This window comes from Myotis davidii, unplaced genomic scaffold (genome assembly GCF_000327345.1).
Source record: "Myotis davidii unplaced genomic scaffold, ASM32734v1 scaffold130, whole genome shotgun sequence".
Classification (NCBI taxonomy): Eukaryota; Metazoa; Chordata; class Mammalia; order Chiroptera; family Vespertilionidae; genus Myotis; species Myotis davidii.
This window is the reverse complement of record NW_006285040.1, coordinates 2,061,607-2,074,640: the sequence shown is the minus strand read 5'-3', so window position 1 is coordinate 2,074,640 and position 13,034 is coordinate 2,061,607.

The following is a 13,034-nucleotide window of genomic DNA, read 5'->3' as shown; positions in this document are numbered from 1 at the left end:
AACCCGCCCTGCTCTGTGCATGACAGGGGGCGGTGCCCCAACTCCCCAATCGGCCCTGCTCTGAGCCCGACCAGGGGCTGCACCGAGGGACTGGGCCTGCCCTCTGCCAGCTGGGAGCAGGCCTAAGCCAGCAGGTCGTTATCTCCCGAGGGGTCCCAGACTGTGAGAGGGCTCAGGCCGTGCTGAGGGACCCCTCTCCCCGCTGAGTGCACAAATTTTTGTGCAATGGGCCTCTAGTTAAATTATATTACTCTGCTTCTGTTATACCTATTTTGTAAGTGGAATTAAATCATAATCAATGCATTTCAAATGTTTCATGAAAGAAACAACTTATTAAGTCAACATCAACAGCATACAAAAAGTGGCCCTTGTTCTGACTCTTCTAAAATTAGCTCCATGTAATTTTTAAGTGCTATGAAGAAAACAAAAATAAAGTTGGAAAAACTACCAGAACTTGGTATGGTATATAATAATTATTCAATGTAAAATACACTCTCACTTATTACATGATTAAAGTTATTTCTTAACTATTTCAAAAAAAGGGCTCATTATTTTGTCCAGTAAATCTGTTTCACTGGACAAAATAACACATGATGTACACTTTTCCAATGGTTAACAGGCAAACTTCAGAAAGATGTTACAGACCCAAAGAAAGTAAAATAAATCAGCCCTGAGACTTTCAGGAACAGATAGCTCGGGATTTATTCAGTATTCCGAATGGCACTGCTACTAGGGGATGAAGCACAAAACTGGATATTTTGAACAGCATTAACAATGTGTTATATTTGTTCGAATCTAGTAGTATTTTTGTGTAAAGCACCAGTTTTTATAGAACAATAGAATTCCACTGGCTTAGGTGTCTTCATTAGTTTAGAACTCTAAAACAAAGAAAATTAGAAAACAGCAAGCATGAGTCAGAAAAATAAATATGCTTTTTACATCTAATAAATTTTCAAGTAGCACATATATCCTGACAGTCTCTTGGCACTGGATCACACACAGAAACTATATACTTGTTAAGGAATGATTGAAAAATTGCTCAAAGTGCTTTATTGGCTTCATGTCATTTTTCACACAATGGCAAATAATGAACTCCATTCTTGACAGAAAGAGGCCACTTGTATTCAAGTGCCAGTTACTTTCCTAATCAATTATGTCATCCTTCACATTGCCTTCCCTTAAATAATATGAGTTGGAGACTGGGAAAATAGTAAAGCAATGTTTTTCATTGTTCAAATTACAAGACACTATCCTACATAATAAAAGCGTAGTATGCAAATTTTCCCCTTGAGGAGGGAATTATCCGGGAGTTTGACTAGGGGGTGGGGCTGGCCATGGGAAGGGAGGGAGGCCACAGCCTGAAGCCACTAGGGACCCTACTGTGCACTGGGCCTGTATATTTTAATAAAGTTCGTCCATTTTTGCTAAATATATTATCAAATGTGAAATAACAGTAGCATTTACTTGTTAACACTAAAACGTAATTCCAAGTTTCTTTCTGAGTCCTGAAATAGTTCAATATCACACTACCTCCATCCAGTGCAGGTCTTAATGGCTTGAATTAGCCATGCAGTTTCCAAATCTCCATAGACATTACAGAATAATCGCTTTTATATGTAAATACATTTAGTTTAACTACCCCAGAGGACGCAGTGGCTGCTGCAGTTATTAATGAAGCTACACTTAATTCGATGCTTACCCAAATTACTCAGAAAATTCAAGAGGCTGAACATAATCTGAGCTCAGACTCTATGCATGCCATATTTGATAACATCAAATAAAACTAATAGAATTACTTGCTTTTAAAACAGTGACTGCTTTTGTGGTTAGGATGTGAAATATGCAAGTGTTATGCTTCCCCCCGCAAGGAGAGTCAGTACTTGGTTCTGAGTATGTTGTTTGAATCTCCTAATGTCCAAATCTCTAGGGTCACTGGCTAGTCTTTATTATAATACAGCCAACATAGAGACAAATGAACAGTGAAAGCCAATATGAGGATGGGTGACTGTTGCCAGGGCACAAATTTGACTATGTTGTCACCACTGTCCTTTGGTTACTTGGAAAATTCTCACCAATATACACCTAAATTTTAATTGGATTGTGCTATATATGTAAACTTAGAAAGTTTGACTGGCTAAGATTTAATATACAAATTCCTGGTTTCTAGGTTAAGGCACCTCAAGACACCCCCTGAAGACTGTGCTGGGACTCCTCATGATCTACTAAGGAAATGTGCAGACAGTATTATCCATTATATCTCCAGCTCCACAGGACTGTGCAGTTAGTGTATATGAAGGACACACTTTCCTTATCTTGATAGTTTTCCCGCCCAGGCCGGGATGTTTCCAGAGTCTGTCTAGCTATCTGCACACCTATCTTTCCTATCCTATTTCCATAGCCTGGTAAGTCAGTAGCTAATTTCCTCTCCTCACCTGAGTTTTCTGCCCTTGCCTTGCCTGCATTTCATATGTGCCCATGAAGACTAATATCTACCTATATATTTTTGATCAGTTTTTATTTTGGCAAACTCGCCGTTTACCTTGGAATGTTCCCTTAAATCAGAACACCATGTCAAACACAGCAGGTAGGTTGATCAAGCAGAAACCACTCAGGATTAACTTGAGACACTTGTGCTTCTCCAAGCCTACCTACTCATAACCACAACTTCAGGTCCTGGCTTACAAAGCTGGAGACTACTGAATTACTCTGTTCCCAACCTGGCTGAATCTTGGATCCTCAAAGAAGAAATATTTAATTAACACTACTGAAACTTCTGTGGCTCCCCTGCACAGGAGACTGACTTAGGGATCAGATTAAGCTGAGTACGAATTAAATTCAAAACCTTGTATTAAAAAGGAAGAAGAGTGCCCTAACCAGTTTGCTCAGTGGATAGAGCACCGGACTGCGGACTCAAGGGTCCCAAGTTTGATTCCGGCCAAGGGCATGTACCTTGGTTGCGGGCACATCCCCAGTAGGGGGTGTGCAGGAGGCAGCTGGTTGATGTTTCTCTCTCATCGATGTTGCTAACTCTCTATCCCTCTCCCTTCCTCTCTGTAAAAAAAATCAATAAAATATATTTTAAACAAGGAAGAAAAGTTAGGAACTTCCTCTGGTAGAGTCTTCTTGAGTATCAGGTCTGATCACTTCTTAAACCATCCCCTATTTGCCCAAATGTAGGAGCTTCTTTCTCATTAGGAATTAGATTAGGAACATCCAGAGGATGAAACCTCCTCTGTACTTACTCTGTAATGTGAAATACCAAGTGCAGTTCTTGCACTGGAAACAGTTATATATTGTTTGTTGGGTGATGCAATGTCTTTGAGTTGGAATAATAGGATGCGATGTCTTTGAATTTATCTGTTTAGCAGCCCATACTTGATTTTTTAATCTAGTAAAATTTCCCATGCTTTTATTTCAAGTAAATCAAGCGAAGTAGTAAATACTATTGGAGCTCAGGTTTATTATCCACCCACTCATGTGTGATGACTCCTGCCAGGCCCCACACCAACCTACAGAGAAAATTTGCCCCTTTCTTCATGTTCACAAGAAATCCAACCCACCAAGCACACTGTGATTTTAATAGTCTTTGCAATTGCAGAAACATAAGAATATTTTAATTCTAATCCCTATTAAATAATTCAGTTTTCCCCTATATTCAAGTTCTTATTCAGCCATGGGTATGTTTTTATCTTCTACAAACTTTTTGCTTACAAAGGATCTAGCCTCCTGCCTCTGCCCTTCATGTTCCCTTGGGAAGTCACCATCCTTATTACATAGTGCAGTTAAACTCCACTGCAGTGTCTACCTCCAGACTTGTATATCCAAATCCAACACAGTAATGTGCAAAGCAAGGAAAATTCAACTTTAAGACCCATCCTTCTCCGAGGACACTTTAATGCCCCCCTTTGTTACTTTACTTGACTTTTGGCTTCTTATCCCTGAATCAGAAATCCAGACATCCAGGACTTTCAAATGTATAATTTAAAAATCCTTAATGCACTCTCCTTAAGAATACTCATGAATCAAATTTTCTCTATATCTTTATGCATTGAACAAAAGACACCCCTACGTTGATGTCTTTCCATCTGAGAAGAAGGGGGTGTCACCGTATTAATCTTGCCCTTTTCCTTTATTGCAAGTTTGTTGATATTGAAGATTTCGTTGTCTTAAGAACTCATTACTGAATTCTGAAGAAAATTCTGCTCTCTATTTTCACCAATGCATTGTTTCTCAATCTCCAGATGCAAATTAAAATTCTTTACACCTCCCATTTATATCCCAATTCTATAGGCTTGAATAGTCACAGAACAAAACAACAGAACTAGGGAGTGGATACAGAGCTTTCTTCATGTACCTCAAATGCTGCTTCTTTTGAGATTCTGGGGAAAATTAGGCACCTGATTCATTAAACTAATCTATAGCAAAGCCTCACTATACAAAATGTAGATTCTATCAGGGCTCATTTAGAACACAGAAGTGGTCATAGGATTAATTTTTACATCTTAGATAGTCTGCAAACCTCTTAAAAACACATCCAATTTAAATGTTACAAATTATTAAGCAGTAAAAGTGTTTAAAATGCCATTTTATATGTTATCCCTCATTAACCAATATCCTTTTGTCTCTTGAAAAATACAAATGTCCCTGTCAATTTAGAATTAAATGTGATTACCAAATGACATTACCAATGACTTCTAAATAAAAACATAGGTCCTGATAATCCAACCTAGCATTTTATGCCCATGTCAACCAGGAATTCTGAGATTCATGATTTAGCTAGGTTTTCTTTTTGTTCTTTATCAAAACATATGCCCCAGTTTATTAAACATAATTTACAGTGATGTAGCATTTATAATTTTACATCATTTGATGATATTATGTCATGATGTAGTAATTTAATATAGAAAAGCTCAGCAATTTCAGTTACATATTCCCATTATGTGATTTTCAGTGGTAAGAAACATTTGATATGAAGAGAAGGCCTAAAGTCATTAGAGTCTACCTTATTTTTAATTTTGTGCCCTATATTTAAGTCTAAATTAGTCATATTTGTCAAAATTGTCACTACCTCCTGACTTCTGCATTTTTTAAAATACATGAGTACATGCCCTAGCAGTTTTGGCTCAGTGGATAAAGTGTCAACTTGCAGACTGAAGGGTCCCAGGAGAGCACGTACCTCAGTTGCAGGCCCTGGTTGGGGCAACAAATCAATGTTTTCATCTCTCTGTCTCCCCCCCATCCCTTCCACTGCTCTAAAAGTCAATGGAAAATTATCCTTAGGTGAGGATTAAATAACTAAACAAATAAATAAATAAATATAAATGAGTACTTTTTCTCCAAATTATCCCCTAAAATTATTTCTTGACTTTTTCTTTTCTTGACCCACTATATTCAATTATTCTAATGCTCAAATGTTTTTTGTATTAAAAATATATATCTATAATAATAAAAGTGTAATATGCTAATTAGACTGGACCTCCTTCCAGACAACCTTCTGGATGAAGCCAGGGCTGCGAGGGAATCCCAGGTTCTGGGTGCCAGAGGAAAGCCAGTGCCAGAAGCCAGGGGAAGAAATTTCTTGCATCAGGCCTCTAATGCACACACACACACACACACACACACACACATATCCATGGCCCAGATCCCGCCGGCAGCCTCGCGTGCTGCCGGCCCCACCTGCAGTATGTAAACTAGCTGCCATCGTTGTTGGCGGTCAATTTGCATATCATGCTGATTAGCCAATGGGAGGCATAGCGAAGGTACGGTCCATTACCATGTTTGTCTATTATTAGATAGGATATCCTTACATCCTTACATACACACACAAACAGGATGGGGCAAAAGTAGGTTTACAGCTATGGGTACACAAAACACAGTTTATTCCAGTATTATGTCCTTCCATATGAAGAACTATAAAACTACTTTTGCCAACACACACACACACACACACACACACACTAGGGGCCCAGTGCACCTTGAAAGGAACTGTGGACCACAAGGCTGAGGTGGGCACAGGGGTAGGTCTCGGCCCATCCTCCACGCCCCCACCTGGCCCCTCATGTCACGGCCCCTCATGCTCTGTCTTTTGGCAGCCCCACTCAAACTGCCTCCACTCCCATGCACTGATGGCACCAGCCCCACTCACCCCTGCTGACAGTGTGGAGCGAATGGGGCTGGCACCAGCAGCAGGTGCAAGTGGGGTCGGTGCTGTCAGCAGGTGCAAGTGGTGGCTGCTGCCCCGATCGCCCCTCGGGAGCAGGGGGAAGTGGAGAAACCCTCAGAGGCAATCAGGGCTGGCAGCCACTGCTGGCACCCACTGATAGCACCTAGAAATCAGGACTGGCACCAGGCACCAGCAGCGGGTACAAGCACCCAACAAGACTACAGCACGTGAGAGCAAAGAATTTTCAGTAACCATCATAGGCTTGCCCCGATGACAGTGACCGTTGCCCTGCCTTGGTCTGGTGCCCCTGCTCACCTGCTTCACCATCCCGCCATGGCCAATGCCCTTCATGTTTTGTGTGTGCCCCCTGGTGTTCAGCGCATGTCATAGCGACCGGTTGTTCGGTTGTTCTGCTGTTCAGTCTATTTGCATATTAGGGTTTTATATATATAGATAGCCTCACTTCTGCTTTCCTACACTTTGACCAAGTCTTTACTCGATTTATTTTGACAATTCCAATTACTCCCCAACTAGTCTTACTTCCAACTTCTCTACCCTCCAATCCAAACTATATGGTAGTACACATATTCATCTTTTTGCTATAAAGCTCACATCACTCCTCCTATGTGTCCAAGCCTTACAGCCCCTCATTACTTAAAAATGAAACCAACCTCAACATAGCACTCAAGACCCTATACAATCTGAACCCAAACTTCTTCATATTGTTCAAGATACAAGTCATAATAACTGTTCCTTAATCATGTTCTTACTTTTCCACTTTTCTACTTTTGTTCCTTGTTAACCCCTATATATTTAATACTCATTACAGTCTTCTTTTATAATCTGTTCAAGTGTCTGTTTAGATTCTTTCTCATATGACCATATCCTCTACAAGAGGTCTCTCCCGTAAACTCCTAGAAAGCTTAGCTTGTATTTGATATGAAACATTATGGCTTTTTCCCATTTTTCATATTAGATTTATAGACCCCAAAACTAGTAATATCACATTCTTTTCTCTAGCTAACCCAGAGCATTGTGCATATAAATAGTTCAATAAATATACATAGATGACATAGATGAAATAATAGCATATGTTAGGCTTTATAAAAAGGGCTCTTTGCAGAAGACTTTGCTGCCTTCTGATATAATACATTACAGGAAGGCAGGAAAAAATTAACTCTGCTTGGGTGCTCGAAGACATTCCACAAGGAGTATCTGCTTCTGATCCTGCTTCCATTCTGTCACTGCCCTCCATTTACTGCCAGCATGCCCACCAGTTCTATAAGGTGATTCTTGGCTACACCACCTGAATGGAGCTGGGTTTTTGTAGTGTTTCTCAGAAACACACCTACTGAAAGGCACACATACCTTAGATAACCTTCTGCAGTTAACAGATAGGACATCTGCTGAGCCTCACATATGGCCAATGACAAGCAACAGCTGCCATTCGGTCAGAACTAACCTATAAATTTCACCACCATTAGACACAAGCTAAGAAGAAGGTACAAAGTGGTCCAAACAATGATGGCAAATGTCCCAATTAACCATTAGAAACCAGTGAGAAAATTCCTCTCAATATGCCACAGGAGTAATTTAGCTGACTCATTCTGTCAAAATAAAAGTGATTTGGGCATTTCCAAAACTTTTTTGTAAAATTTTCTCTAAGTAAAGAATTTTAAATAGTACTTTTTTAATTTTTTTACATGGGAACTAAAATAATTATTTTTGTACTTCCATATTCATAGTTGCCCAGGAATATCACAGTTTGTTCGTATGCATATTTGTACATTAACTTGTTACGTTTTTTCATTTCAAATCCCAAAATTCATACGATTACATACATTCCAATTTAAATTCTGGGTAAAAGTGGTACAGGTTCTTTTGGATTATCCTAGTTACTCAAAGTTTGACACTCATGTATTTATTCAGTGAATATTTCTTAAGAGCTCTCATGTTCCAGGGTTCATGGAAATAGTGTGGCATAGCAAAAAGAGCACCAGATTTCGAGAAGTCAAAACAGGGTTTGGATCACACCTCCGTAAACTGAGTGAATACAGATAGCTTACTTAATGTCTTTGAGACAAAAATTAAGTTTCTTTTTTAAATGTGGAACATGATATATTTTTCTGAGACTGTTGTAAAAATTATGTGCGGTAGCTGTGTTGGTGTGCCTGGCATACATCCACTCCAGGCTATGCCTTCTACTGAGAGGTAGCCCTGTGTGCTGAATGTAGGGATAACCACTAGATACAATCTGACCAATTAGAGTGACCTCATCTTCCTGGTGAACTTCCAGGGTTGGGTATTTATCCTCTGTCAGAACAATCACTCAGGATTTTTACAACTACAGCTGGGGCTAATGTCTCTTTGCCTATCTGATCATGAAGCTTGAAGATAGCAAATACAGATATGCTGGTAAAAATGCCCCACCAAGTAGAGAATTTCTATGTGTAGGAGGAACTAATAAAGCTAACATAATTGATGGTTGGAGACAGATTGAGTTCCCTCAGTTCCAGTCCCTAGGTCACTAGGGCTGTCCTTAAGTCCTTCCAAAACACCCCCTTCCTGCTAACGCTGCATGCTTTGTAATTAGAACCCTAACTAAGACAATGTAGAAATGCTACCATTGAACAAAGTAAGTGCACAACAAATGTTAGTTACCTTATTCTACCTCTGATCACCTTGGAATAAGAGAATGAGTAATACTAGTATATGGTTCTTGACCTTGATGTCTCTGGCTTAGTGTCTTCAATTATATACAGCATGGACCTTGTTTTTCTTGTTTATCCCCAACACCTAGAGCAGTGCTTGACACATAGTAGGCAAACAATAAATCTGCCAAATGAACAAATGATTAATAAACTATAGTACTGACATAATTATGAGCATTATAATCTATATATATAAAAGCCTAAGTGACCATTTGACCAGTCAACTGGTCGCTATGATGCACACTGACCACCAGGAGGCAGATGCTCCAACCAGAAGGTTAGCTTGCTGCTGGGGTCTAACCGATTGGGACTGGGCGAGATGGGCCAGACACACCCTGGAGCCCTCCCGTGGTCCTTCCCCAGCCCTGATCATGCACTGGTGGGGTCCCAGATTGTGGAAGGGCACAGGCCAGGCCAAGGGACCCCACTGGTGAAATCTACGTAACAATGTTTTTGCAAAGATTATAGCTAAAATACATATGAGCATATAACAGGAAATTAATAAAATTGTTGTTACTGTTAATATAACAGGTACTAGTTACCCTGTGATATTCAAAGAGCAAGAAATGCCAATGTTTTCCATTTTTCTGAAGTAAAGCTAATCTGGCTCTCAGCCTCCTTACCAAGGTTGTCACGAGGCCTGAATTCAGGCATTACATGGGATCCTTTCCATCAAATCACTCAGAATGCTTGGGCCTTGGATAGCCTGGAAAATTAAGAGGAGGGTCCTGGCCACAGTGGCATTGCATTTCTGCTATGCATTGCCTCTCTCCTGCTCTTATCCATCACCATCTCCCAGACACTATCTCTCTGAGTCATTGCCACAGTGCCCACTCAGCAATCCCTTTCGAGTTGTGTCAAAAATATTTTGACATAGTGCCTAAGGTCACATTATTTAATGGCCAGGTCTGCCTCAATATCTACTCAGCACACGTAGGTGTGCTCTCCAAGTGCAGAATTCAGTTAGAGTTCTCATCTGCCCCAGCTTTATGATCCTAGAGTCCTTTCCCATTCTAATCGAAGCCACCTCCATAGAGAAACACATTTTTTCAACTTAACACATCTTTTTTCTCTCTCTTTTTGGTAGCATAAAGGCTGGTTTCCTAAGTATGAGTTAGCCAGAACTTCATGGCCTATTATCTCTACGGTGACTCCACTGGTGACCAAAATAAACACTTCCTCGGTCATATTTTTCAGGTCCTTTTTTGTTTGTAAAATATTTCCCTTCTACGTTAATGTGGGCCTTGTTATCCACTGTGATAATTATGATGAAGATAATGAAGAAGATGATGATAAAATGAACCCACTAAAGCTGAAAATAAATACAGATTGTTTGCAATATATTTGTAAGAAGATTCCTACTGTGATGCACTTCCCCAGGATAAATATTGTTCTAAGGGATTCTAATAATTATGAGCTTGAGTTCAGTAGATCAAAATTTCTCTTGCCACTTCAAAAATGTCATGTTCTATATGGACACAGGTGAGTATCATTAGTCTAAATCTTCCCAAGTAGAAGGGAAGAAGGCTTCAACTTATCAAAATAAAGGCGGCAGGAGCAGAAAGCATTATACATATTCACAGAGAATCTGTATGCTCCTTGTTCATTCCTAGTCTGACATAGTTGAGGGCTCTGGGGTGTCATCCAGCTTTAAACTTTTTAGCTGAAAGCTTCTTTAGCTGAAGGCTTAGCTGCCAACGCACTGTCAGCCCAACTGTTTTTCATGCCAGCCGGTAATGAGCAATTAGTGGCACATTAATCCGGTATCACTGGCTCTCAGTCCTGACCCTTCACTGAGTTTCAATAGCATTAGATGAACTAGATGTACTCTTTCTAGGCTACCCTTGGTAACAGACATTGAAGGACTAGGATGTGTTGAAAGAGACTGTGGCCTTTTGGGTCATAATTTATTAGGATCAAAAGAGGCATTAACATCAACAGATTTAATGCCCACTTCAAGAGAAAGATATTTCTGACAAAGGGCTTTCCCACCTTAGAGCTGGCAGAGGTTATTTCATCCAAGTAGGACACACTGGCATCTGACTTCATAATTCTAAATGTAGGTAACCCATGATAATATTACCAATTCCCTATCTTTAGGGGACAGAAAGTACTTTTAAAATAGAACAAAAAAAAAAGAGCTCAATGTCCAGATATGTAGAAATCCCCTAAATCAGCCAAGAAATTGATAATCTTCCTTTTAAGGTAAATTTTAACTCCTTTGGGACTTTGCCACACAAATGAAACAAGGATATCCAATCCACAAAGTGATGTACGTTTTCTAATGTTATCATGGCCTTAAAATAGCATTGACTATGCCATTGACATACTATTTTGCTCATTTTGTTATAGTTAGAAATTCATGAGATGTGGTTAATCCTGAATGATTTTCTGTTCTCTTTAACATATCCATCATGCAAATGAACTTTCAGAAATGTAAATGTTATATACTTTATAAAGTATAGCACTTGCTATTGCCTTGTCCTTTAAAATAGTATACAATTTGATTGGTTAATGAGGGGGGAAATGGAATCACTGCCCAATCCTCATTTAGAATACATAAAATCTTCAGAAAGTGTTCTATTTCACTAAATATACTAGGTATTAAATCCTACAATCATGTCCATGTTTCAAAAAGTGCAAATGAAAGAAAGACATCATAGAATTATTCCATCCTTTGAACAAAATTTAGAGGAATTATAAAATGGTACAAAACTGCTATATTTTACTAAAACTTATAAAACAATTTTGAAGATAAGACATACTCATTTGAAAAAATTATACTCAAATTGTCCAGCATGTTGGATGATGATCAAAGTAATATATCTTTGGGGAATAATTCCTTAAAGCCAACTAACTGTAAAATCTATGAGCCAATTAAGGGAAAGTGAGTCATTAACAAATATCCATGCTATGTAACTTAAACTTTTATACACACTTTTTTTACAGTATGAAAATATGGCTGTCATTCACACAATGGCAAAATAAAATAAGCATTTATTTTATCCAGTCACATACATGCTTTAAGTCCCAACTGCAGATGTTTACTACCTGGTGGTAAACATATCTTTATGGTAATGTTAAGCATTGACAATGACACATGCATTTACTTTGGCCAATGACAGCAGGATACTTACTTGGCTAACATTTCCACAAACTACTGCCAGTTGCTAAACCTTGGCTAGCACTTATACAACTGTGGGAGAAGGGCATAAACATTTGCAAAACATTTGCCTTGCAAATATTATTTGCAATGTGGATTTGACTCAAAAGATTAAGAATGCACTTGTATACATTTTAAAAATACTTTGCCTGTCACTGTAATCACATCCTTTCTTTTTAACCTCACCTTAAAGTGCGTGCGTGTGTGTGTGTGTGTGTGTGTGTGTGTGTGAATGTGCTTGTAAAATAAATGTTTGGTTATAAAAATGTTTCACTTATGCTCATTAAAGCATGATTTAATTTAATCAAGAGAATATTTGTTGAGGGCATTTTAATATCTTAATTAAATTGTTCTAGCTTCAGAATCAGAGTTTATTATGATTAATTATATAACTGGGATGTACCATTTTACAGTTTGATCTGCAGCCTTTAGTTTCCAGTGTGAGATGCAGAAGCCCACCAGACAAATGAAAACAAAAAGAGTCTGCTTCCCCCAAAGCCTCAATTTCCTATACTTTCCATGTCAACAAATTCCTATGTGTTTAAGACATTTCTGTAGAGTACAGTCTGTCTTAATCCTACCTCTGTGTCTTAACAATGAAAATGGCCATTGGCTGCTGAGTGGAAACTGGTCTTAGCAGACCGTGGCTGAATCACAGTAGTTAATCCAAAATCCGCTGCCTCTATTGCTATACTTGTGGTCGAGTAGCATTTCACCAACAGAAATACCAATTCTTCTGTTTTAGATTCAGTGCAAATCACTCTTGGAAAACTGACCATTGACCTTGGAATCAAAAGTCTAGATTTTTCCTTTAGCCATCCTCACAAGTCAAGAATGGTGGTAGTGTCCAAGCAGATTCTTTTAGAAAAAGAGTTCGAGCATAAGATCCATTAACAGGTAAGAAAGCCTCATGAGGGCAAGGGCTTGATATGATCTTCTTTTTAAAATTATTTCAGTTTCTAAAGCAGAAACTATAAGATAGTAGACACTCAAATAT